This window comes from Electrona antarctica (assembly GCF_951216825.1).
Source record: "Electrona antarctica genome assembly, chromosome: 16".
Classification (NCBI taxonomy): domain Eukaryota; kingdom Metazoa; phylum Chordata; class Actinopteri; order Myctophiformes; family Myctophidae; genus Electrona; species Electrona antarctica.
In genome coordinates this window covers 42,753,776-42,781,187 of record NC_136797.1, presented here as the reverse complement: position 1 = coordinate 42,781,187, position 27,412 = coordinate 42,753,776, and the positions used below count along the sequence as shown (strand labels likewise).

Here is a 27,412-nt window from a genome sequence, read left to right as displayed (position 1 = left end):
CTGCGTTTGGCTAGTAAGGACGTGAAAGCCACGATGTCTGTTTTCATAAGGTCCAGACGCAGGGACTCAGCAGGAGTGCCGAAGATGGCTAGTAGGGGACAAGGCTGTATATCCACTCCGAGGGCCTTAAAAATGGATTCCCAGTAGAAGCGTAGTTTGGGGCAGTAAAAAAACATGTGACTAAGGTTGCATGGGGAACCATGGCATCTGTCACACACATATGTAACGTTTGGGTATATAGTGGACAGTCTCGCTTTAGAGTAATGGACTCTGTGTAAAACCTTAAATTGAATTAATCCGAGACGAGCACAGGAGGTGGTGGAGCTAACCTTATCGATTGCACCATCCCACCCTTTCTGAGTTAGTGCAATACCCAGTTCCTGTTCCCAAGCTGTTTTTGTTTTGTTGGTGGAGTGATTATCAACAGCATCCTGTTGTGTTCGTTTGTCGTGGTCATAAAACACTGTCAACCTGGCATCCCTATTTTGAGGTTAAACCTCTTAAACTTCAAAAATGTCAAAGAAAAAAAAAAAAAATCTACTTATGTAACTTTTACAAAATTGCTAAATAGCAGATCAAAACATAAAGCTTGTAGATCGGTAATCTTCACTATTCCTTGTGAGATAAAGTATCGAGGTTACGAAGTGTGTGTAATGTATGGGATGATGTTAAAAGGCATGTACCATAAAAGTGTGTAGTGAGTATCAAAATGGACCCATTTATGTGTGTGTGTGTGTGTGTGTGTGTGTGTGTGTGTGTGTGTGTGTGGTTGCTAAAAGATGTGCAGAAAACAACCCAAAAGACCACACACAATAAGACGGATTGATAAAGGGATGCCTAAAGCATATTCGCTATTCACTACAGTATCCGTGATACTAGTCTGACAATTGATTGGTTGCTTTGCAGTCAGAATGCTGCAACGCTGACCCAAAGGACTCAAATTGACATATTTTGAATAATAGTGTGCTATAGATAGCGAAAAAGAAAAGGTGGGTTAACAGGTCATCACAGAGCTGTCTGAATACAGCACGCCTTCGCCAAACGAAATGCAGCAAGCCACTGTTTTCAAGGCTCACACTTACTTCAACTAAGTTTAGATTCATATTGTCCTGAATGAGAATAATTTTCTGATAAAAATATGAGAAGGGCAAAAGACAATGATGGATTATACTGCACACATATGCTGCCTGCACATCATGTTAGATGGCATGCACATTGCACAGAAAATGCCTCTGTTCATTCAACTAAGTCTAATCATTTACGTAATGTAATGTCAAAATTAAATTAACACTGAGGATGTTTCCTGTCTTCCCGTTTTGCTTTGCCCTGGATAAGTAAAGAATTACCACACAAAGAATCTGAGCAATGAGGGAGCCGTTTGTTTGTTCTGCTTACAAGTATCGCAGTGTGAATAGAACCAATGCAACATTACATAGTCCAGAACCTACATGATGTGCACTCTCTCGCTCAATAAGCAAGTTCAGTTCAGTACAGTAGCTGCACAATCAAGCTGAAGGCCCTGGCATTTCTACTTTCATTTATCAGAAGGTCTTTTGGCCAAAGAAATGTAACTACTGCATCCGTGTGAAAGGGCTTTTAACATCACCGTGGCATTTATCTTGACAGTTACACGCTGCCATGAACTGAGATAGGACTCAGAAGAAAAAAACAAGTCTGAGTTTGGAGAAATATATTGCTTTTCCCCACTGTGGCAGCATCTATTAATTTAATAAACTGCCAGTCATCTCACAAGGAACTATAAAACATGTATAGTAAAATGAGTTAACAGCCCAGATGTCAATAACACTTAATTAAGTGACTGTGGAAATGGCTCACGACCAGGATCAGAAATGTTCCTACAGGGCCCTATATTTAGCTCAATTACCTTCAGGAAGGCAAAGGATGGGGATAATAAGAGGCCCTGAGGTCCATAGAATCCAGTCAAATGTATCCTCAATTATTCTACTATCAATTCTTAAAATTGTACGTTAGATTTACACTACTGCATTTATAGGCATGAAGCTAACCAAGTCCTGATTCTAAGAGGCTTGCCTCTCTCCTCTCTTTCTCTCTCTCTATCTGGCAGTCACTCTGCATGATTAAACTCTTCCATCCATATCCATCCATATGCTTGGCTAATAGCCCAGCTGACCTTGGTGTATGACTTAATGTGGGTGTAAGGAAATGACAAGCAAGAGAGAGGTGGAGGGATAGAACATTATGGACACAGAGTAATGAACGTATAGAGGAGACATAGGGGATAGCAAGATGGAGCGATAGAGCATTAACCACTATATCTGATTCAAAATGATAACATAGGTCAAGCTGAAACGGGTGATCCGTTTGGTGATGATGGCAGATGACAGTTTACAACCAACTGTAATAGATTGGAGCGATGTCCGTTCTCCGGACAAGTCTGAGCTTGTATCCAAACTATTATACTACCTAAGGTTGTTAAAATGAGGCTATAGAATAATATGACGTATTACTCATTTGGTCTCACAAGAGACTACATTTCTCAACACCAATAGCGGCCGGCGCAGAGAGAAAGAGAGTGAGCCGTCTGTGGATTTTAAATTAAGTTTTACTGCATTCAATATTTAGCATTTTTAAAGTAATATTCAAGTGTGCGAAAAAGAGGGAGAGGTGAGCAGGGGATGAAAGATGGACAAAGACTGTATAATAGTACAGTATCAGCAGTTTTCTTATTAATTTAAAACATCTGCTGGATTCATTCTAATGTAGATTTTATGTATGATCATCATCAGTGGTGGACGTGGGCCGCTACGGTCGGGTAACACTGAACGATCCAGTGTACACAGCATACAGAAGAGGGGACAGCAGCTGTCTGTCAAACAAACACAGAGTTGTTCCAATACCAGTATCGGAGAAGCTGCCGATACTGACTAAAATACTGGTATTGCGAGTATGCCAGTCTATGCCACTTTGAGATTCACTGTCCTAGACTTTCTTTTAATTACGTAGTGGTTGAATCCTACACTGTGGAAGTGTCTTATCTTTTGACCTCAGTAGCGGCGAGTCATTTTTATCTCATGCCGATTTAAGCGTAGAATACCCTTTCAATACAGTCTTTGCCTACAGTATTATGATCTATCGCCTACGGTACAGTATACAGCGAGCCTTCTCTATACCACGTGGACAGTCAGAATACACGAGGGACACAGATTCCAAGTTCTTAATAATATGAATAATACGAAAGATGATCATTTACCCTTCACCAAAACAGACATGGATAGGAACTAATTAAGAAGATCCTTGCACACCGTGGAAGGGGGTACGGTAGATGAATAGAGACAAAAGGCCACTGCTTATTAGTCTAGTATTTCTTTACTCAGCCAGTCCTCCCACATTCACGTTGGCTGATTAAATAAAATCAGCCAAATTAAAATGTGCAATCCCACACCAAAATGCCCTGAGACAATTCCTTCACACACATTCCACTTTAAATACACATTATATTACCATTAAATACTCTATTCAGCCCTTTAAGGCTAAGAAGATAGATCATGGTTGGGAATGCCAAGAGGGAATGAATAAGGAAGGAGTGGGAAAAAACAGTAGGACGGAACAATGCGTTATGTCCGTGGGCCTACATATTGGGCAAATATGGGTCAAATATGAGACTTTCGCTGTCACTGAAGACATTTATTAGAGGATTGAGCTGTGTCAGAGTGTCAGTGTTAAGAAGTTGAGCCCTATGTTATTCTTCGTCAAGCCAACGTAGTGAAAATAGTACTAGGCATGTAACGGTATATGGATATATATCGATATAAACTGGCCACAATTTAAATTAAATCGATTTAATAAAAACATATCGTGATGAAAAACAGCAGAGGGTGCAATCGAGTATCTCGAGAATCTCCCATTCTTGTGCAGCGGCCTATGTCACACGTTGACTCGTAGTGACGGGGCAGGAAGAACACAAATAGTTTCCTGTCATTTGCTACAGTATTGAACACAAAGTATTATAAAAGAATAAGAAGAAAAACACTGGATTTGTGTAAGGGAAAATATTTTTGGTAATTTGTCTGGAAAATAATTGTGTTTAAAAAGATCTGGTTAGACATGCGTTACGCCCCCCCTAGTGAGACCTTTCACTGTCGGGTGGAAAGAAGATGTTGGCTTGACGGCCCGGGTATCGGTTTCTTCACCCTCCCAATAACTGATTGTGGGGGTTAGCAGAGATGGAGTACTTGTAGAGAGGCTGGGGAATTGGGAATTGGCTTTACTAAATTGGGACTTGAAGGGGGGGGAAATGTTTTTCTTTTGTCTTGAAGGGGCATGTTTTGCACAATAGCATAGTCTTTTCATTATGTCTGCCCATGATCTCTGTGATTTATACGTTTGTTTACCTCAGTCACTGATACGAAATGAACCTGTGATTTGACACCCATACCGTTATTGAACCAAAAGAAAAAGATTTTGAAAAGAAAGAAAAAGATCTGGTTAGGATGCCTCTCGATACTAGGGAGGTCCTCGATGAATGTCCCACTGGGAGGAGACCAAGGCGCAGTTGGAGGGATTACATCGACTCACTGGCCTTGGAACGCCTCGGGATCCCCAAGGAGGAAGTTACTAATGTTGCTCTGGAGAGGGAAGTCTGGAGCTCTCTGGTGGAGCTGTTGCCCCCGCGACCAGACTACAGATAAGCGGTTGAAGATGGATGGATGGGAAAAAATGGTGAAAATCGTATTGTGAGTTACATGCCTAAATAGTACAGAATGTACAAGCTCACAGCTTGATTGGTATTTTTTCCCCGCACAAAATAGGGATGCCATTTGAAGTCTGAGACTTTGGTTAGGTCAGGGGTTCTCAACGTTTTTGGCCGGGGACCCCCGGAAATGCTTTGGCAATGTCTCGGGACCCCCGCCCCGCCCCCTCCCGACCCCCAATATAAATTGACTGCTACAATAACCTTAAACCATTTTGGGCGGGAACCCCTTTTGATGTTTTAAGCATTGTTATAATTTAGCTATTGAAAAATAGCAGATCTACAAGCTCATAGCGCGCCACCGAGTGGCGCGCTATGAACTTGTAGGTCTGCTATTTTTGAAAAATCGTGAAAATAAAATTTAAAAAAAAAACATTTTTTTCTTTCTTTTTTTTGAAAATATTTTGGGGACCCCCCAAAATAATTTGGCGACCCCCCGAGGGGTCGCGACCCACGGGTTGAGAACCCCTGGGTTAGGTTACCAGCTAAAAGAATGACAGGCTCTCCAAAGACCTGGGCCCCTTGTGTCCGTTTAACACAGCATGGCAGACACACAGGCTAATCGATTAGACAGCCAGCACTGCTCACATTAGAGCTGCACCGTAGGAGAGGGCAGCTGCACAACAAACTTAGACACTCCCACATTTAAATTCACACCAAGGATTTGGCTACACACACATCAACAACAGTAGTCTCACAGACAATATGGAAAAGTTGACTCAAGGCTTACCAAAGACACAGGCAGGTGCGAGCTAGGGGCCAGCATAAAAGTCCAGAATAAACGTAAAAGGCCTGCACACGTGTGTGTGTGTGTGTATGTGTGTGTGTGTGTGAGAGAGAGGGGGAAAACTGTCACAAGGACCTCAATTTTACAGAGGAACAGCAGGGAAGATTTTAACTAGAGAGAAAAAGTCAATGTTTGTCGAGTCTCCAAAACTGTTGGCAGCAGCCATTTGGTTCACGTTGGTGATCAAATAAACAAAAGAGGGTAGTCGGGAACTCCACAGCTCTTTTTGAGTGGTGCAACCACTCCAAGGAACAGCAATGTCCGTGTTAATGTGACTATGTGTGACTATGTGACGTAGCAGTAGGGGCAAAAGTGGCGCTATTGTGCCAGAAACAGAGAGAGATTGCCTGCTAATGAGAGAGAGAGAGGGGGGGGGGTAGGGGGAGAGGGGAGTTGCACCACTCAGTTCACACGGGTGTGATTTTTTTATAAAGCACAATTTCACATCTCCAGCACAGTGTTAAATTAACAAAAAGGATTTTGCAGTGTGGCCGACAGCTCATCGTAGAACGCTGTAGTGTGTGCTGGAACAGGGGTTCTCAACGTTTTTGGCCGGGGACCCCCGGAAATGCTTTGGCAATGTCTCGGGACCCCCGCCCCGCCCCCTCCCGACCCCCAATATAAATTGACTGCTACAATAACCTAAACCATTTTGGGTGGGAACCCCTTTTGGTGTTTTAAGCATTGTTATAATTTAGCTATTTAAAAATAGCAGATCTACAAGCTCATAGCGCGCCACCGAGTGGCGCGCTACGAGCTTGTAGGTCTGCTATTTTTTAAAAATCGTGAAAAAAAAATAAAAATAAAAAATCTTTTTCTTTTTTTTGAAAATAATTTGGGGACCCCCTAAAATAATTTGGCGACCCCCCGAGGGGTCGCGACCCACGGGTTGAGAACCCCTGTGCTGGAAGATGCAACACAGTATGTGGCTCGGTCTGTATACCGTAAAAGTCAATCAGGAGATGAGACTGAGTGCCATCAATATGCATGGACTCAATCCTTAAGATGGATTCTCTAAATAAATCAATGCAGACAGTACTAGGTGGAGGGGAGGAGAAGGGTTGAGACTGCAAACGATCTGTCGCTCGATTCATCAGTGTAAATACTGAGACAGATGGAGAACACACACACACACACACACACACACACACACACACACACACACACACACACACACACACACACACACACACACACACACACACACACACACACACACACACACACACACCAACTAATGCATGCTAAATAACAAACACCACATGCATGAATATAGGAACATGTACGCACACTTGCATACAAATTAATGCATATGTATGCATGCACACATTACAAACGATGAATTAAAATGCAGATAATACAGTAGTGAATTAATTCATTAAAAAAAGGTTTCTCACAGTTGCACAACTCACTCTGAACCAATCCTGGTTCATTCATGTTATATTACCCTTGACGAAATTTCCCTAGCAGAATAAAAATGTATAAGTTACTAATATCAGTGTATCGGGAGCACCCCCTTCAGTAGGCAGATCAGATGGAAAAAAATTAGATATTTATATTTGCAGAACCCATTTACAGTTATGTGCTAAAAATGTGCTACTGGAAAGTCAGAAAGTTCCATTGTTAACCTCTAAAAGGGGCCAATAATCAAAACGCGTGACAAAAGTTCAAAGATACTTTGCTGCCGTTATAGCTCATATCGGCCCCACAGGAGGAATCACTTCTCACTGAGTGCACCGTTTTGATTTTCTGAGGTTCCAAGCTAAGAGTTATGCACAGAACTAATCCCCTTCCTTCCTTCCTTTCTTTATTCCATTTAGGTCAAACAAGCAGGCAGAGAGAGTGCTCTTAAATCTCTCAGTCTGAATTTAGATATGAATAAACTAATTAAAGGGCTGTGGTGGCCGAGGTCGTGAATTAGTGCAAAAACAGCCTCCCATAACCTCTTTTCCTACAGTTCTATCGATTCCACACATCATTTACAAGCTTCGTTCCATGTCGTTTCCTCGAACGCAAGGAAAATGGGGAGAGAGGGAGGGAAAAAAGGAAGGTAATAAAACTAGCACAAAACAGACGTGTGCATTTCTCTGCTCTCTCTCTCTCTCCCCTCTCTGGTTGGCTTTCATTAGCCTCTGATCCATATTGTAAAAGCTTATTCTCAAAAAGACATAAAGCACTTTGAGAAGGCGAGGGAAGGAGAGGAACCACGATACTTCATCAGCCATCACTTAGTGCTGGTGCCTAAAGAAGTATTTTTCCCTGAAACGTAGCATTTCTGGTTCCTTCCTCTTTGTGGAGGATAGTAGTGTAGCACAGGGGTTCTCAACGTTTTTGGCCGGGGACCCCCGGAAATGCTTTGGCAATGTCTCGGGACCCCCGCCCCGCCCCCTCCCGACCCCCAATATAAATTGACTGCTACAATAACCTTAAACCATTTTGGGCGGGAACCCCTTTTGGTGTTTTAAGCATTGTTATAATTTAGCTATTGAAAAATAGCAGATCTACAAGCTCATAGCGCGCCACCGAGTGGCGCGCTACGAGCTTGTAGATCTGCTATTTTTGAAAAATAGTGAAAATAAACTTTTAAAAAACCTTTTTTTTTTTTTTTTTTTTTTTTAATATTTTTGGGGACCCCCTAAAATAATTTGGCGACCCCCCAAGGAGTCGCGACCCACGGGTTGAGAACCCCTGGTGTAGCAGGACTGGAAGCATGGACAAAGGCCTTGAAATCGAGGAAGGCTTAGGATTGCTGCCTGTTCGAGTGCTTGTAAGCCGTACATGCTGCTGAACAAGTCTCTCAAGCCTCCTTTCTTTGCTAAGCTTATTGTAAGATATCAGCTTTAACTGGGCCGTAAAAACAGAAAGAGATAGAGAGAGGAGCACTGACTGTAAGCAGAAAACAACTTGATCTCTGGCAAAGAGCATGACATAGAGCAGGGGTTCTCAACGTTTTTGGCCGGGGACCCCCGAAAATGCTTTGGCAACGTCTCGGGACCCCCGCCCCGCCCCCTCCCGACCCCCAATATAAATTGACTGCTACAATAACCTTAAACCATTTTGGGCGGGAACCCAAAATGATTTAGCTATTTAAAAATAGCAGATCTACAAGCTCATAGCGCGCCACCGAGTGGCGCGCTACGAGCTTGTAGGTCTGCTATTTTTGAAAAATCGTGAAAAAAAAATTAAAAACTTTTTTTTTTTTTTTTTTTGCAAATAATTTGGGGACCCCCTAAAATAATTTGGCGACCCCCCGAGGGGTCGCGACCCACGGGTTGAGAACCCCTGACATAGAGGGAAGAAGGAAGAGAAAAAACAAACCAAACAATGCAAACGTGGTAGAGAAAGACGAGATGATCCATATAAATGTCAGTCAATAGGAAAATGAAACTGTGCATGTGCTAGCTTACTAATGTCACAACAACCTGCGGAAAACCACTGAAGAGACCGTCTAGCAGCACACATCCCTAATAATGCTGTGTGGACACACTAGCAGAGACAAAGCAACAGGCTACAAGCCATTTTCAATGGACGCCATGCAGTGACAGTTACAAATTGACGGAAGCTTCCCATCAGGGATCTCCACAGCGGATCATCCGTTTTGCTCTGCTTCTGCTCTCGAATCTTCCTCCGTCACTCCAGCCACCTGCATGTTCTTCCTCACCTCATCCCAAAACCTTATTGGCCTTTCTTCACCTCCATCCTCCTCCCGATGTACCCCGTTATATCCCCCCAACCTTCTAGCAGTGGTGGAAAAAAGTACATGTAAGTGCAATTTTGAGGTATTTGTAATTTACTTGAGTATTTCCAATTTCCAATACTTTTACTACTCCACTACATTTCGGATCCAAATATTGTACTTTTACTCCACTACATTTATGTGAAAACTTGAGTTACTAGTTACTTTGTAGGTTTTGATTATTATTGCGAAACATACATTAACACTTCAGCCCTATATACATTTTGGCCATTAGAAAATAGCCGATCTGCCCGGTCTGTAGCCGGCTGGGGGGCGGGGGATCCAGGGGCCTCTGGCCAGTCACTTGGTGGCGGGCTGGGGGTCACCGGAGCTTCTGTCTCCTCGGGGTGCGAGCAAGGGCTGGATGCAGGCCGGGCTTGTGACAATTAATGTTGGATATCTGCTGTATATTATGAGTCATGTCTCCTGCTGTTCCCTGCCTTGCCTTGTACTGTCTGAAAAATGCTGTATTTTTGAAGTTTGTCAAGCTGTTTTTCTGTTTTTCTTTGGATTTATTGGGCAACCAGACTATTGCAATTGTAACACTTTATTATTCCATTGGATTAGTCTTTTTTTTGATTCGCTACTCCTCCCACAGTTTTGACTGTACGCACTTGAGCCATATGTCAAATTGACCGGCTTCATCGGGAAGGATGTGCTTGTATTTTTTTAAGAGAAATGTTGTATAGTTTAATTGATATGAATTTATTAGTGAATAGAATTTCCCCATTGACATGAATGGGAAAATGCGATTTTTCGCATTTTCTCACATTCAAGTATTTTTTCCTCAGAGACTGTAAGCACTATAGTTACAAAACTTGGAGGGTAGGTTCATAATAATTACTAAAATTAATTAACTTATAATGTTATCGGTCGGCCTCATGGTGGCGCTATAACAGCCCACTTTACGTTTTGGCTTATAACTCTTGCACCGTAGGTTGTAAAATCAAAATATTTTTTTCCCTGGATTTCTTGGGTTATGACGCATCTCCCCATATAGGCCACGCCCATTTGCGTCATGATAGATTTTCCGCCATTTTGAATTTTCTCCAAAACACACTTTTGGCTCCTCCTCCTACAGATTTTGTCCAAATCTCACGAAAATCGGCACACATGATCTCCAGACCTATCCGATTAAAACACCAACTGCAGAATTTTGGTAGTGCGTATCGTTCGGCCATAATCGTCGTCCGAAGATAGTAGGAGGGGCCTATTTTACAAAAATGCCATAAATCAAGAACGGAATGTCCAATCCATCCCAAATTTTAATCACATGTCGCGGGTGGTTGAATCAACCAAGTACCAAAAGCAATTATATTTTCATCCATAGGGGGCGCCACAAATGCGAGAAATGTAACCGTTTGTCGCAAAAACATGATTTTTGGGGGATAATTCCCCTCCGAATTACTTACGCATGATCGGAGGGGTGACGTGACATTGTAATTGGCTGGCAATATCAGTGGGAGGGGCATATGTAAGCCACTGCGGCAACCACACTTTGCAATTTTTTAAAATTGCGACCTTTCTAGTTGTCTCTGTTTTTGTTATGTGTTTTTGTTTTCTTGCATTCACATTTATGTTTGATTTCTGTTTCATTGTTCATGTTTCATTTTTTGAAATAAAAACAAGAAAATAGCCGATCTACAAGCTCATAATGCGTCGCTATTTAAATGGGACATTCTGCACAATGAGACTTTTACTTTTGGTACTCTAAGTACATTTGGAAGCCAATACTTTGGTACTTTTACTCAAGTAGATTTTTGAACTCCAGACATTTTACTACTTTACTATATTGCAGTATTGCAATTTTTACTTTTTCCACCACTGCCTTCTGATCCTCTAATGCAGGGGTTCTCAACCCGTGGGTCGCGACCCCTCGGGGGGTCGCCAAATTATTTTAGGGGGTCCCCAAATTATTAAAAAAAATAAAAATAAAAAAAAAGATTGTTTTTAAAAAAAAAAAATCACGATTTTTAAAAAATAGCAGACCTACAAGCTCGTAGCGCGCCACTCGGTGGCGCGCTATGAGCTTGTAGATCTGCTATTTTTAAATAGCTAAATTATAACAATGCTTAAAACACCAACTTGGGGTTCCCGCCCAAAATGGTTTAAGGTTATTGTAGCAGTCAATTTATATTGGGGGTCGGGAGGGGGCGGGGCGGGGGTCCCGAGACGTTGCCAAAGCATTTTCGGGGGTCCCCGGCCAAAAACGTTGAGAACCCCTGCTCTAATGTAGTCATTTCTGATCTTGTCACTCCTAATCGTAACATCCTCATTTCTGCCACCATCAGCTCCGCCTCCTGTGTTTACGGTGCCAGTGCCACAGTTTCCAAGCAGTACAGAAAAGCTGGTCTCACCATCATCATACACAACTTCTCTCTCATTCTCGCTGGTACCGTTCAGTCGCAAATCACTCCCGATCTGTTCCACCCTGCCTGCACTCTATTCCTCACCTCTCTTCCACACTCCCCATTACTCTGGATTAGTTGACCCCAGGTATTTAAATTCCTTCACCTTCGCCACCTCTACTCAGTGCATCCATGGTCCTACTATACCTCTCGTTCACGCACACATTCTTCGTACTCTTCCTGAATTTAATTTTCTCTTCTCTCAGGTGCGTGCCTCCACCTTTCCAGACCATCTCCAACCTGTTCCCCTGTCTCACTACATCATTTTGCGACGGAAAACAAATGTATTATGTATGAACCAATTAGGCAGAATAAAGGTTCCCAAAATGAGCAACAACAAAACAGTCAAACCACAGCTGAACAGTCAAGTCAAACAGCGACACAGACAAGAACACGGATAACACTGAATAAACACAAACTGATGTAACAATGAGTAAAATAAGTACAAAGTCTTAAATACTAAACTAGTGACTGACAACAGCAGCAACATTGACTAGTACCAGCACCATCCGGATCACCTAGAGCAGTGGTTTTCAACACTTTTCACATCATTTTGTCGGCATTTAAGCCACGGAATGAAATGAGATTCAATGATTTTGTCTACAATTCCATGCTTTTGGCAAACGTTGATCACAACTATAATTCTTTACATTCTCCAATTGTGTAGAATTCTTGTAAATGAAGTAGTGCAGATGTTTAACAATAATGTAACTCTTGAGAGCATAAAATGGAAACCAAATGGACCCTTACGGATCCATTTGGTTTCGTTTTACACTCTCAAGAATTACAGATCTATAAGGGTCCATTTGGTTACCAACTCTCTGTCATTTACTGTAGCTGGGGACCACTGGTGGTCGCCGGACCACTGGTTGACGATCACTGACCTAGAGCGCTTAGAATGTAGATAACCTGATCTGGAGCAACTCCATTACCTTCTAACACAAAAGACAGGCCGAGGAGTGAGATAAACTGTGGCTACAAAACATGTAGTATTACAATTTAGAGAATTCCACGCCCACATTTCTTTGTGGGCATTGAGCACAATGCAAATGAGCACAATGCAAATTATTTTGGTGCGCATTACAGCTTTGTGTGCGGTGCGGTTGGCCAAGTCATAGACCGCGACATATGCAGAGTCTGCGAAAGTGCAGTTTACGACTGTACTCGAGCACGGAAACAAACACGGTCCGTGGCCAAAGACACATCGCTGTCTGCCTTCGTTCAAAATGTACGGTTTGAGTGTGTGTGTGTGTGTGTGTGTGTGTGTGTGTGTGTGTGTGTGTGTGTGTCTCTCTCACACTCGGAAAGATACAATAGAGCACACGCATCCACTAACTAAACGCCAGGTGCCAGGCCGAGGTAAATAATAGAAAAGCTACTGATGTTTGGCAAAATGTTTAGGAGCAATATAAACGTGTGTGTGTGTGTGTGTGTGTGTGTGTGTGTGTGTGTGTGTGACGTGGTTTGGCCTGTTGTAGCGCCACCATGAGGCTGATTTGAAAACTGTCAAGTGGCATTTCTTCCAAAGCCTAGTGGGAATACGCATGCAGTTTCACCACAATCGGACGCTGCGTTGAATAGTTGTGGCGATTTGTACAAAACGGGTACAAAGCGGGCTAATCCTGAAAAGTTTAGAAGCCAATCGTAGCCAATGAGGGTGGATTATGAGAAATCAAACAAACCCGTCTTGATCACATGACTATGGAGAGCATGTGTACCAATTTGCGTGATGTTTGGACAAAATCTGTAGGTGTACTGTCCAAAAACTTGTTTTGCACAAAGCGGCCTCCTGGTGGCGCTATAACAGGCCGTCCTGGAAATTTCGGGGCAGAGGTTCATCGTTGGCATCCAGGAGTGTGTGTGCAAAATTTGACCGGGTTAACGGTGCCGGAGATTAGCTGGTCACAGACGGACGGATGGACACACAGACGGACGGACGGAGTGCAAAACATACTCTCTCCCCATGCCTTCGGCCTGGTGGAGACAATAAGGTCTGCACACTGGAATAAGCTCCAAAGCTCAAAAATGTATTTGTCTGATGAAGAGCCGTGAGGCTAGAAACGGCATGTCCACTATGGTGTGGACATGTGGACACAACCTTACATGTTTTTGTTTAAGCTTTGGAGCTTATTCCAGTGTGCGGACCTTATTTTCTTTTCTGTGTCTCACTCGGACACACGATATTCACTGAGAAAACAACAACACGTCACATGAGCACGTGTTTCAGTACAATAACACTGAAAACAAGACTGTGGGTCATAAAACAGTCATAGTGTTGCATGATAAGTACACCCTCCAGAAAAACGCGATTATGCGATCGCATAATTCATTGCATAATCAGCCATTATGCGCTGATTATGCGGGGATCCATTTATTTCTAAAAGGGCGCATATTTCCCGCGATAATCGCATATGTCCGCGCTAATATGCGAATTATGCGGGGCTCGCTTGATTTCACAATCCCCGCATATTTTCGCATAATCGCAACTGTCCGCATATTCCGCAACTTTCCGCATATTCCATAAATTTCCGCATATTCCGCAACTTTCCGCATATTCCGCATAATCGCAACTGTCCGCATATTCCGCAACTTTCCGCATATTCCATAAATTTCCGCATATTCCGCAACTTTCCGCATATTCCGCATAATCGCAACTGTGCATATTCCGCAACTTTCCGCATATTCTGCAACGCTCCGCAAATCCCGCAATTTACCGCATATTCCGCATAATCGCAACTGTCCGCATATTCCGCAACTTTCCGCATATTCTGCAACGCTCCGCAAATCCCGCAATTTACCGCATATTCCGCATAATCGCAACTGTCCGCATATTCCGCAACTTTCCGCATATTCCGCAACGTTCCGCATATCCCGCAATTTACCGCATATTCCGCAATATACCGCATATTCCGCATAATCGCAACTTTCCGCATATTCCGCAACTTTCCGCACATTCCACAACTTCCCGCATATTCCGCAACGTTCCGCATATTCCGCAATTTCACCGCATAAAAGCGCAGAAAAACCCCGCATATTTAATCGCATAATCAAGGATTTTGGCCCGCTAAATCAAGGATTTTAACCCGCACAATCAAGGGTTTTTGCCCGCGCTTTTCTGGAGGGTCTAGATAAGCTTAATGAGTCAGTATACTGTACTTTAAAATCTTTGAAAATAATCATCCAAAATGACATACAGTACAGTATATATATAGTTATATACACACGCATACATATACTGTATGTTACTTTGTGGTTCTTCTCCAGACATAATGTGCTTTTCACTGCTAAAGCCGGTCAGAGATGAGCCTCTGGCTTCGCGTTGAACTTTTAACACGTCAGTTTAAACAAAGGAATAGTTAAAGGTATATTCAGTGATTTGACTTAATCTAAATATCACTTATTTTTTCTTTTTTTCTGGATAATCCTCCCTACTATAGAGTGTGCTGACCATATAAGGAGCTCCTCCCTGTCCCCAGTGAGCCCCTGGGGTCAAAAAACCCTAGTTTCAGTTTTGGTGGCGGGTGGCAAAGCCTTCATCCAATCAGGATGAGAGGGGCCTTCCTCCGATCATGATCGAGGGGGGCGGGCCTTGGTGCACATGCTGTTGGCCTGTTGCACTTCCCCCCACTGTAGAGCGTGCATGTGCACATTTTGTTACCGGGGCGGACTGGGTGGTTTTCCAAATCACTCACATCACTGAATGCTCCTTTAAATCCTCTTTTCTGTCTGCCGACATTGCTCGGGAAGCCTGTGGTCTTGTGCCTGGCAGACAGCTTCTGGGGAGCACACGATGCCATGCTGATATGCCTCCTCAAAGCAATACACAAGCCCTGTGTGATCTGTATAGGTCTCGGTGACAAGTTACAGTAACATGCACGCAGTGAACGAAGGGCACTAACAAGTAGGCAAGCTACATAAGTGCTTATTCAGCACACGCTGTTTACTTCGGACAGCTTACATAATGTTCCCTTCTTCAACAAAATGGTCAGCCACTTTGGAAAGAGAGAGAGGCATAATACAGCAAAAACACAGCAATGGCACTCAATGCAATTGCATACCTGTCCAAAATCCCCAAACACTACATTTACCAAACCTTTTAACTACTTAAATGACCGCGTTGGGAGCTTGTAGATTGGCTATTTTTGCCGAATGTTCACCTCAGTATAGGGACACTAGGGTTCATGTGGTTAAATTAAATAGTTAATTAAGCACTTTTGAACTTTAACGTTAGTCTAAAATAAGGCAAACAAAGAAACGGCAACTTATTTTTAATTTAGAGTAGCCAATGTTTTAACCGGGACCGGGAAGTCTGGCGTGGCATTGTGAAATCCATGATCTCGACCGCGGTCGAAAAATGATGATAATGTTTTACCACTTTTTCTCTCCAATTTAGTCATTATTCCTCCCCACACACATTTCTGTGTTGTCACTGCTGTTGCATGTTACTGACTGAAGACCCCAAAATTCACCCCAAAATGAACCGCAAGCAAAAACGCCTAAAGTTAACACCTTGAGGGCCCGGACCTATTTAATCCATTAATAAAATGTGCCCATCGTTTATAGCGCCCGGACCACTTTTACCGACGGACCGGATGTTGTTGTGAATGTGTGTGTAGCAGCTAACAATAGCCACACCACTCTAGAGTCGATCGACAACAACGGGAGGTAAGAATAAATCTATCGCGACTAGCGACTGGACAGCGGAGTGCCGTCAAACACGGGATATTTTTTCATAATTAGACATGATGATTTAGATCGCGAGTTATGAATGTTTTAAGATTTTCGTTGTCGTCAGCTAAACAGGCAGGGAACATTTTCGATGACGTGTCACTGTAGTGCAACACCGAGGATTGCGCAACAAGCGCCTCTAGGCTGTAGAGCGATGCGATCAGTTTTCATAGCACTAATTTGACGGAGATGAATCAATCTCCGTCTCGAGCAAATGACCGTGCACTTGAACTTGACGGTGATCTCCGTCCTGCGCCTCCAAGGTGTTAATCTGGCGATCAAATAAATCATCAGAAGCGTTAATATTGTAATTGCGAGGCAGCGACGATTTAGCAATGAGCATTGACGTTCTGTTAAACACCTCAATCTGAGCCTCAATTCCGAGACAAAAGGGTCTCTTAATCTACAGAGTTTGTATGAAGAGATTATTATGACCTATCATTGCTGCCTAGCTGTTCCGGCACAGTTCATCCAAACTATAAATAAATAAAAAAAACTCTATGCGACTTTGTAAAACACACATCCAGAATGAGTATACCCAGAAGGCCATGGCAGATGTCACAAAAGTGCTGGAGGACAGTGATAAAACTGAGGCCATGGTGAAACGACCACACCCACCGCCACCTGGCCAAACAGGTGAACTTCCTGCCCCCCCCCCGCCCTCAGTCACTGGTCCCACATGAGAAGAAACTGACACGCTGCATTCATCATGTACAGCAGGGGTTCTCAACGTTTTTGGCCGGGGACCCCCGGAAATGCTTTGGCAATGTCTCGGGACCCCCGCCCGCCCCCTCCCGACCCCCAATATAAATTGACTGCTACAATAACCTTAAACCATTTTGGGCGGGAACCCCTTTTGGTGTTTTAAGCATTGTTATAATTTAGCTATTGAAAAATAGCAGACCTACAAGCTCGTAGCGCGCCACCGAGTGGCGCGCTACGAGCTTGTAGGTCTGCTATTTTTGAAAAATCGTGAAAAATCTTCTTTTTTTTTTTTTTTTTTTTTTTGAAAATAATTTGGGGACCCCCTAAAATAATTTGGCGACCCCCCGAGGGGTCGCGACCCACGGGTTGAGAACCCCTGATGTACAGAGCCAAGGTTTACATCAAAGGTTCTTGACCAAACCTCATTTACACTACAAAGGACTCCGTCCTTGTCCATCCATTAGTGATTCCAAATAGAGGAGCCTTTATCAGTAGTTTGTTGCAGCGTTTACGTCATACTGCTACAAGAGAGATCACATTACCTTATCTTATCTGTAAGAGACATGGATGAAAGGGAATGGTGTATTGATTTTAGATTTGAAACTAATTGCCCGATTATTTGGGGCCACGTTACTTGATTGACCATATTCACACAGAGGTAATTTTGCAGCCAAATGGGTGCTATCCCCCTGGGGCACCGCCGTTATATGATGCAATCTAAGGGGCCATCCAGATGAGGACGATTTCGGTGTTTCTGGGGCAAGTAATTAGCCGATCTGCCCTTTTTGTCACACGGAGACGGCGTTTTGGGGGACTTTAACGGCTAATTTTGAAACTACCTTCCAGAGTGGGAAAGTTTGGAGACGCGACTTTCACGTCTCCGTGTGTACAGCGAATGCCGCCTAATTTGCTGAAACGGTAATGTCATAGTCCCCTCGCCCCCTCCAAACTAACTAGTGTTAATGGTTTATTTATATTTGCACATAATGTCTATAAATCTCTTCTCCAAAAATAGCCGATCTGCAGCCCGCATGCACGAGCTTGTAGAGGAGCTATTTTTGGAGAACAGATATAAATTATGGTGATTACCAATCAATCTGGTAAGACAAGAAAAAAACGGATCTTCTACATTATTGTTACTATTAAATGGTGTAGTGTAGAATAGATTAGTATATAGGCTATACAAGATAGGCAGCACAGCCACCGCACGTCCTCTCAGGCAGGTCTGACTGCGCAGTGCACACTGCACAGCATGCATGGACCTCATCAAAGTGCTTCTCTTCTTGGGTGGAAATTAAACATTCTTTGTGTAACTTCAAAACGGCTTTGCATTGAGAGACCACAGGTAGGATAAACACATTGTTTACTGTCCATATTCCTCTATAAACGGCCTGTTTTCACTGTTTCCAATTGCTCTTTTTTATACTTTTGTATAGCCTATGTGCAATGATTAGCGCTGTGCTGCCAGCAGGTGGAATCAATCTAAACGAGCAATTATCTGACATTCAGGTGTTGCGCACCAGCGAATATATATTCAATCTCCAAAGTCAAACTCATAAATTCACAATGTACCATGCCGCTCCTCGTTGTGAGCTGTATGATGATCTGAGCGAGAGAAGGGGTGCGCGCGCTCTCTCTCTCTCTCTCTCTGAATGTGTGAATCACTTACTTTGTGCGTGCTGCTCGTTTTCAGAAGAATTAATCCAAGGTTTGTCATATTATGGTTTAAAGTATACAGGCATCAACTTTAGCTGGTAAATCAGTGTGTGCAGAGTCAGAAGCAGCACTGCTCTGCAACCTCTGCTGATTAAATTGATATGACCTAGATAGCCTATGTCATATGCGCATCTGACTGGCTAGATAATTAGTTATTTGGCAACACCTGTGTGAAATACCAATAGTATAATTTATAAAATGCTTTCATATAGCCTTCTTAGAATAATCTTTTTCTTTTTTGGGTGGCCATCTACAGGCCGGACATATGTACTACAGCTGTATCTTGAAAATGGAGCAGTTTACCGGTCTTGTGTAGACATCGTACATAATTAACATAACCGCAATGTAGACGCAGTAAAGCTTTATATCGTTCACAAACTTAGGCGGGGAACAGCCCGCGACGTCCTCGTGTAGCAAGGCCATAAGATTCCTCTAAGGATTTTCAAGATAAAACATAACACGGCACCGTGACCCAGGGGTTGTGGGAGCGACGTCAGGACTTCGGTACTCTTGTAGTAGTATATCATTATCACAAGAGCCATGCGAGTATCATCAATAGTGTTTGTTCAAAGGTGCAGCTCTCCGATGCTCTACCAGCATTGGAAACATTGTCGTGCAGTTTCCCCGGAGTAGTATGAATGACATACAGTATAGTAGTATATAGTAAGAGCCATGTGAATATCATCAATGGTGTTTGTTCCAACTCTTGCGCTTCTATGAGGATTAACTGAGATAGAAAGAGCCTTAAGCACAGCTCAAGACCCATTTCTTCACTCTAGCTTTTAGTTGATTTTTCATTCTCTGTGTCGTTATTCACATCCTCACTGTTTTGCCTTATTCACTGCCTTTTGTGGTATTATTTTAATGTTTTATGATTTTGCTTTTCTTTTTTTCCTTTATTGCTCTGTAAAGCACTTTGAGCTGCATTTCATGCCATGAAAGGTGGGATACAAATAAAGTTTTACTGACCCTTCCCTGTTAGCACTAAAACATCTGCTAGCATGCAATGAATCAACATTAACAGAATGTACACAAACACACCTGCAGAGTATGAGTGGTTGAGTGGCAGTGGGTGAACCGTGGGTGAGTAACTAAGCACCAACACGTCCAACTTTGAATAGCATAAAGTGTAGCATGTATAAAAAATGTGTGTTCTCTTGGAAGGGGGGGCTAAGAAAACAATTTGCAGCAGCAAAAGGTCCCTGTGTGAAGTAGCAGTTTGGAAACGACAGTTATTACAACTGTTAGCAGATGTCATGGGAGATTCGAAGCTCTGCAAGCTCCAAGTGGAAAGCCTTTGCTCCTATCCACTGCCTATATAAATTTCATTGCATATACAGGCAGTGCCTCTCCCTGTTGTAAAAAATCTTTTTTCAGTGAAAAATAAGCCTGTCTCTGGGCATTGTTTAATGCGCTTTGATGAGGGAGAATAAACAGCCCTTATTTACCGCAGGACAAGGACAAGATGTCGGGCTTTATCGCCGTCTCCACTCCAGGTTTTGTTACAGTGGTAACAACAACAACGACAACAACAGAAGACTGCCATTGTAATGCAGCAGTTGTTTATGACAGCCAGTGCAGGAGACAACTGTAGCCAGCCACAAGCACTACAGGAGACAAGAGCTTTGTAGGTGGCCATCACACGACGAGACATAACTGTAGAAAACAAAAGCTACTGGAGATAGCCCTTCCATTTGTCTTTTACCATGGGAAGAAAGACTTCATTTTCAACCAGCCATTTGATGTAGGTCAGGGGTTTTCAACCCGTGGGTCGCGACCCCTCGGGGGGTCGCCAAATTATTTTAGGGGGTCCCCAAATTATGTTCCAAAAAAAAAAAAAAAAAAAAAAAAAAGATTTTTTTTTAATTTTATTTTCACGATTTTTCAAAAATAGCAGACCTACAAGCTCGTAGCGCGCCACTCGGTGGCGCGCTATGAGCTTGTAGATCTGCTATTTTTCAATAGCTAAATTATAACAATGCTTAAAACACCAAAAGGGGTTCCCGCCCAAAATGGTTTAAGGTTATTGTAGCAGTCAATTTATATTGGGGGTCGGGAGGGGGCGGGGCGGGGCGGGGGTCCCGAGACATTGCCAAAGCATTTCCGGGGGTCCCCGGCCAAAAACGTTGAGAACCCCTGATGTAGGTAATAATAATAGCCGTAGGAAACAGCTACCGTTATACTCGGTTTAATGTCAAATCAATCAGTAAAACAACATCACCATAGTTAAATTGTAGATGATGACCCTGTGTTGTTCAGATGATGGTTTACTTGAGTGAACCTTCAAATGAGTCTAAAACCACTCTGGTGGGAGGAAATTAGGGAAATATATCCTTAAAAGGGGGGGGGATAAATGAATGCTGCCAATCCTCCGCCTATGTCTGAGAAAGATTTATGGATGAATGGATAAAAAAAAAAGAAATCACTAGAACGTTGCAAAGCAAATGAGAAAAAAGAAAGTCAGAGGAAGAGAGAAGAGCAGCTATGCTGTATAGAATGCCTTCGAGGGGGGGTGAGGAGGGGTTACACTGAGAATGTAATGTGGTGAGAGGATGTCGAGAGATGCATCTCCTACAGTAGAATGGGGTTCGGTAAAAGGCCATCATTATTTCCCTGACGCCTGTGCTGTAAATCTCTTTTTTTCACTCAGCCTATTGGGGATAAGAGAGAAGCAGAGCGGTATCCAGGCCTAGAAGCAATACAACCAGACAGAAGCACTGAGTCCACTAAAACATTAATCCATTGAGACCTGGAACGCATCCATGTCACGTTAGCGTTTAACCACATTAACCCATTTTGGGGCGGGAACCCCTTTTGGTGTTTTAAAGATTGTTATAATTTAGCTATTGAAAAATAGCAGATCTACAAGCTCATAGCGCGCCACCGAGTGGCGCGCTATGAACTTGTAGGTCTGCTATTTTTGAAAAATCGTTAAAATGTGCCTCAAATCTTTCCGAAAATTGTCATGATTTAGAAAACATTTTTTTTTAAATTTCGACGTCAGGCCTGAATGGGTTAAGCAAAAGCGATAATGTGAGGCTCAAGACTAAGAAAGTGTGTGTGTGTGTGTGTGTGTGTGTGTGTGTGTGTGTGTGTGTGTGTGTGTGTGTGTGTGTGTGTGTGTACGACGTGGGTGCTCGTGAGTGAATGAGACATTATGACAGAAGGGAGAAACAAAGAGTCCAGTTGTCTCTAGACATGATTTTGGCCGTCTGTCTTGAGGCCATCGCAGACAAAATTGTTCCTCATGAACACCGGTTTGTTGGCAGCTCTTTCAGTGTGATAGGACCAGGAATGGCCATCTATGAGCGATCCATATGCAGGGCTACCAATCGAATAGTACCGCATAGAGTAGACACTAAATTTCTGGCATATGTTCATTTGCCACACACGCAAAATCTCGTTTTTAATCCTTTTGCCCAGAAGGCAAAAGCCAGAAGGCAAAGCTCTCTGTCTACCGAGCAATCTTCGTTCCTACTCTCACCTATGGTCATGAAGTGTGGGTCATGACCGAAAGAATAAGGTCGCGAATACAAGCGGCCGAAATGAGTTTTCTTCGACGGGTGGCTGGCATCTCCCTTAGAGATAGGGTGAGAAGTTCAGTCACACGAGAGAGACTCGGAGTAGAACCGCTGCTCCTTCGCCTGGAAAGGAGTCAGCTGAGGTGGTTCGGGAACTTTGGGCATCTGGTTAGGATGCCTCTCGGGCGCCTCCCTAGGGAGGTCCTCGACGCACGTCCTACTGGGAGGAGACCCCGGGGCAGACCAAGGTGCAGTTGGAGGAAATACATCGACTCACTGGCCTTGGAACGTCTCGGAATCCCCCAGGAGGAAGTCACTAATGTTGCTCTGGAGAGGGAAGTCTGGAGCACTCTGGTGGAGCTGTTGCCCCCGCGACCCGACTACGGATAAGCGGTTGAAGATGGATGGATGGACACAAAGTCATATGTCCAATATATGGCCCATTCTACAAAGATCTAAGTTCACCTTTGACCTCTGTCCCTTGGCTGCTATATGGCAGGTGCTTACATAGAACCCTTTGCAGATTCTCTAGACGAACGGTGTGTCATCCAACAGGCAGTGCATCTTTAAAATACTGGCTTGGACCAGTTTGATGCGAATGACGCGAAAGCTCATGCGTCCAATTGGCAGTCTGTCAAAACCAAGCCATGACTTATTTGGGTAAAACAGGCTTTCAGCTCAATTCAGTGGCACTGCCTGGAGAAAGCTTGTGGCAGCATCTCTCAAGCATAACAGATTTTTACTCTCTCGCAATAGAAAATGCTGATGTTATGATATGAGGATGTTCCCTTAGCTGCAAGATAAGGATGGCAGAAAAACAGTTTTATGTAACTTTATGTAAGGCGAAGAGGCAATCATTAGGGTATAAAACTTTAGGCTTTTGGGATAGAACTTAATTTTTTGTTTTGTTTAATGCAAATACGCACAGAGATGCAGCGTGCCAGTCAGTCAGCATGGCTCATTCAGAGCCAGGTAACAGATGCAGCAGATCCCAACACATCCACAGTTACCTTGCTGTCAGGCAGAAACCTTAGATCTCCATATATTGACTTTAAGTTTTTTCTCCCCGCAAATTAAATTCTTATTGTGTGACAAATTATTACTTTGTTGCACAAAAGTCACGAAAACAGTCCATCTAATTCAGCGGTGGGCAACTTTGACAATGGAGAGGGCCACTATATTTCCACATTCACTCCCTAGGGCCATATATTACGGTCGTCGCAAAAATAGCCGATCTACAAGCTCAAAACGCGTCGCGCTGCGACGCGTTTTGAGCTTGTAGATCGGCTATTTTTGCTATATTCGAATTGAAATCTTGAATTTTTGCTATTTTTTTTAATCAGAATCCTGAAAATTAATATTTTTCATTTCAAATGCCTATAATTATACTTGTGTTGAAGCATTGAGCTACTAATTTAGACTGAAGTAATTAAAGCGGGTCATGTTTGCATGTTGTGGAATTGTAAACAGCTGAAACCAATATTATATCAGTATTCTGACATTAACCTGAGGGCCACATTAAGTGAAGGTGGGGGCCGCATGTGGCCCCCGGGCCGCCAGTTGCCCACCCCTGATCTAATTATAAGCTCACAAGCTTTCTTATCGGCTATTTCCACTACTTGTGAAAAGCAGTGTTTTCCAAGCCTTTTCATATCAGGCCCATTATTGTCTCCACCAGGGCATGGGGAGAGAGTATGGTTTTTTTGGGATATTACTCCTCCAGATTCTGTCAAAGAATCCCGCAAATTGTTACACACTATCTCTATAGTCATGTGTTCAAGACGGATCTGTCCCATATTTCATATTCCATCCTAATTGGCTAACATTGGCTTTCAAAGTTTGCAGGATTGGTCCGTTTAGAACAAAACGCCTCAAATCATGAACGCACCGTGCAATTTACGTGAAATCTTTCACAGATTTTCCTACTAGGCTGAGGAATATATCCCACCCTTTTCACATTGACCTGCTATACGTAGTGCCACGAACAGGTGGATTTTTGCAACACACATTTTTGGAACAAAATGCCTCAAATCATCCAATTGCCATCCAAGGCGTAAGAAGAAATGGCACCCCTTTCACATTGGCCTATTATAGCGCCACCAGGAGGCCACAACCTGACCTGCCCTGGTGGAGACCTGTGCCCCGAGGGGCAATTTATCTAGTTTATTCTGCATTTGAGCCACAGACCATCATTTGATGATTTTGTCTCGCTGATCCAAAACGTAATAATTTGTTATCGTTCGATAAGATTTTGCATTCCATTTGGTTTCATTTTGCGCTCTCAAGATTTACACATATAATAAGGGTCCATTTGGTTACCAACTCTTCATCAAAGACCACTGGTATTCCCCGAACCACTGGTTGAAAACCACCTTTTAAAGTCTGACTGTGTTTTAAAAAGTTTCCCTCATCTCCCAAATTGACGGTATATTACTGCATAGAGCCACTCATGTGTGTGTACGTGCACATGCTCGTGTGCACACACTCCATCACAGCATTGCTTTCTAATCAGAGCCTATGAGCATAGCAATGTGACATGCACACACACGCACACACACAAAGCTCCAGGAAGTGTGCATTAGTGTCAGCAGCACCAATTAAGGTCCGTTTCTCTCGGTAGGCTGATGAAGAGGGTTTCTCCAGGGACCAGACATTCAGGTCTTAATCTCCTAATGCATGGCTGGGAAACTCACCAGGAAAGCTGCACGCGCACACACATGTACAGTACAGACTACACACAGGTGTAGGTGCACGAGAGAACTTCAAAACGCAGGGGATCAGTGAAGAAATAAGTCATAGCTGATCATGTTTTGACCAGTGCCATTGGTTGCAGTTATTTGTATTTATTTATTTCCCAATTCAGTCACAATGCCAATTAACCCTGCCCACAAATCTGTGGTTTGCCATTGTACCCTAGGGCTCACTTGCCAGCGAGGAGCCCCCACCGGGAGGACATACAGTAGTGCCCCTGTCCTACTATTCCCATTCATTGAACACCCACTGACAAGTGTCGCCCAAGCCTGTAGGAGACGCAACCTCCCCCAAACATATCCAATGGGCTATAACTATTATGCACACAGAATAACTCTTCCTACTTCCGGTCCGCTTCCCTACTTTCTTCACCGGTGTTACCAATGATACTAATTAAGGCTCTGTGAAGGAAGTAGGGAAGGGGCCCAAGTTCCAAAATGGCATGTGAGCCTAGAGCCCATTGTGTTTGTACAGCATAGAAGACAGGTAGTTTGCTCCTGCGCCACACGAGCGCCCATATGAAACTGAAAGGGAAAAAAGTTGGTTTGCCGTCTGTTTGTTGTACAAGTCTATCTGCACATTCACACAGTACAGACACACACATACACACACAGTAGATGTAGATTGGAGCATCTGAGTATATCAGTGTGACAGAGAAATTCCAGTATAATTTCAGACTTTCCATCATCGGATATCAGCTGTCAAGAGAACATAAAATAATTCTGAATTTTGAAAAGAAAGAAAGAAAAATGTGACAGCTCTAACTCTGTGTTCACTGTCTGATGGATGATTTGAGCTAATTAACTGCTAGCAGTCGCTGTGGTAGCAGTGCAGTGATAAAAGGCAGATACGTATAACAGCAGAAGAAAATGACAACGGATTGGCAAATCTTCACCAAAAGATCAGCTGCAGTCTACTTTTTTTGCACCGCTAAATGAGGGGAAAGGAAACTATGTTTCACCACATGAACCCTGGCATCCCTATTTTGGGCCCATAAAGAAATCGCACCACAAACTGAGCAGTGTGTGTGTGTGTCTCAAGCCCTCCTCCTTGGACTCTGTGTGTGTGTGTTTAGGCTGCTCAACAGTGCCACTTTACAGTAGGTCACCCAGCGGTATTGCAGCTGTTCATACTCCAAACATACATACGCGGCCAGTCATTGGAGCGGTAGGCACCGCTCAAAAAATATATATCTCTGCTGTCCGGAGGAAACCTCATAAGGAAATTAAAAATATAAGTTTTTAAGGAAATTAACAAAACCTTATATTTTTTAAACGATGCAATATTGCCTCATCAAAGTTATTGTCAATTACTTGCATGAGAAGGAGAGGTGCTGGAGTAAGCTGTTTTAGCAGACAGTTTGAGGGTCAAATGGAGTTAAGAGGTTTTGTCCAATGCGTTTTTTACTACATTCCATTTTCGAAACAACACACAGACGTAAAGGGTGTTCAATAGCACTGATTTATGGAATAAAATCAAAAACCTCAAAAATGGAGTTATGAGGTTTCCTCCGGACAGCAACGATATATATTTTGCATACCCACCCTTGTCATTTCATGATGATTTCACGGTGAGCTTGTATATCCGCTATTTAATCAAGCAACGACGTATAATAGGGCTTAAATAGTTCACCACTTGACTTGAATCCCAGCATCAGGGACCAACTACATACTGTAGGCAACTCAGGTCTACAGTTGGGTGCCACCGATATTGTCCCTTATCATTTGACCCATTTAGGCCTGACCTCAAAATTTAAAAAAATCCTCCTAAATCCTCCAGTTTTCTGAAATAAATATTTTCACGATTTTTCAAAAATAGCAGACCTACAAGCTCGCTATGAGCTTGTAGATCTGCTATTTTTCAATAGCTAAATTATAACATAATGTTTAAAACACCAAAAGGGGTTCCCGCCCAAAATGGGTTAACTGTCCTTTTGCGCAGATCACGCAAACCTCAGCAAAAAGAAAAGGACAATATCGATGGCCTCCAACTGTACTGTAGGCAACTCAGGTCCAGTTTAGGTTTAAGTGGTCAAATAATATCAACTGACAATTCAATGGACAGCAGAATACATGACAACCAACGACCACAATAAGTTGTTTACCATTTCCTGAAGTCACTTGTGGGGTGAATCATGCATAGTAGTACACAGGTAAAGACACAGGAAGACAAGGAAACTCATCCAAACACCCACCCACCCACTTCAGGCAGCGTGGAGGCGTGCAGTCTCAGGGAAAAGCATGGGCAGCATGCAGAGTGACACGCTATTAGGACACCCCCCTTTATACAGGTAGCTTACGTCAGGGCTCCACCGGACGCGTTGCGTCT

General features: G+C 43.2%; 1 protein-coding gene across 3 annotated transcripts in view; it reads right to left on the bottom strand.

The window, feature by feature from the left end:
* Positions 1 to 27,412, bottom strand: part of sfswap (splicing factor SWAP) — a 130,519-nt gene that overhangs the window by 34,392 nt on the left and 68,715 nt on the right. The gene's annotated exons all lie outside the window — the stretch shown is intronic.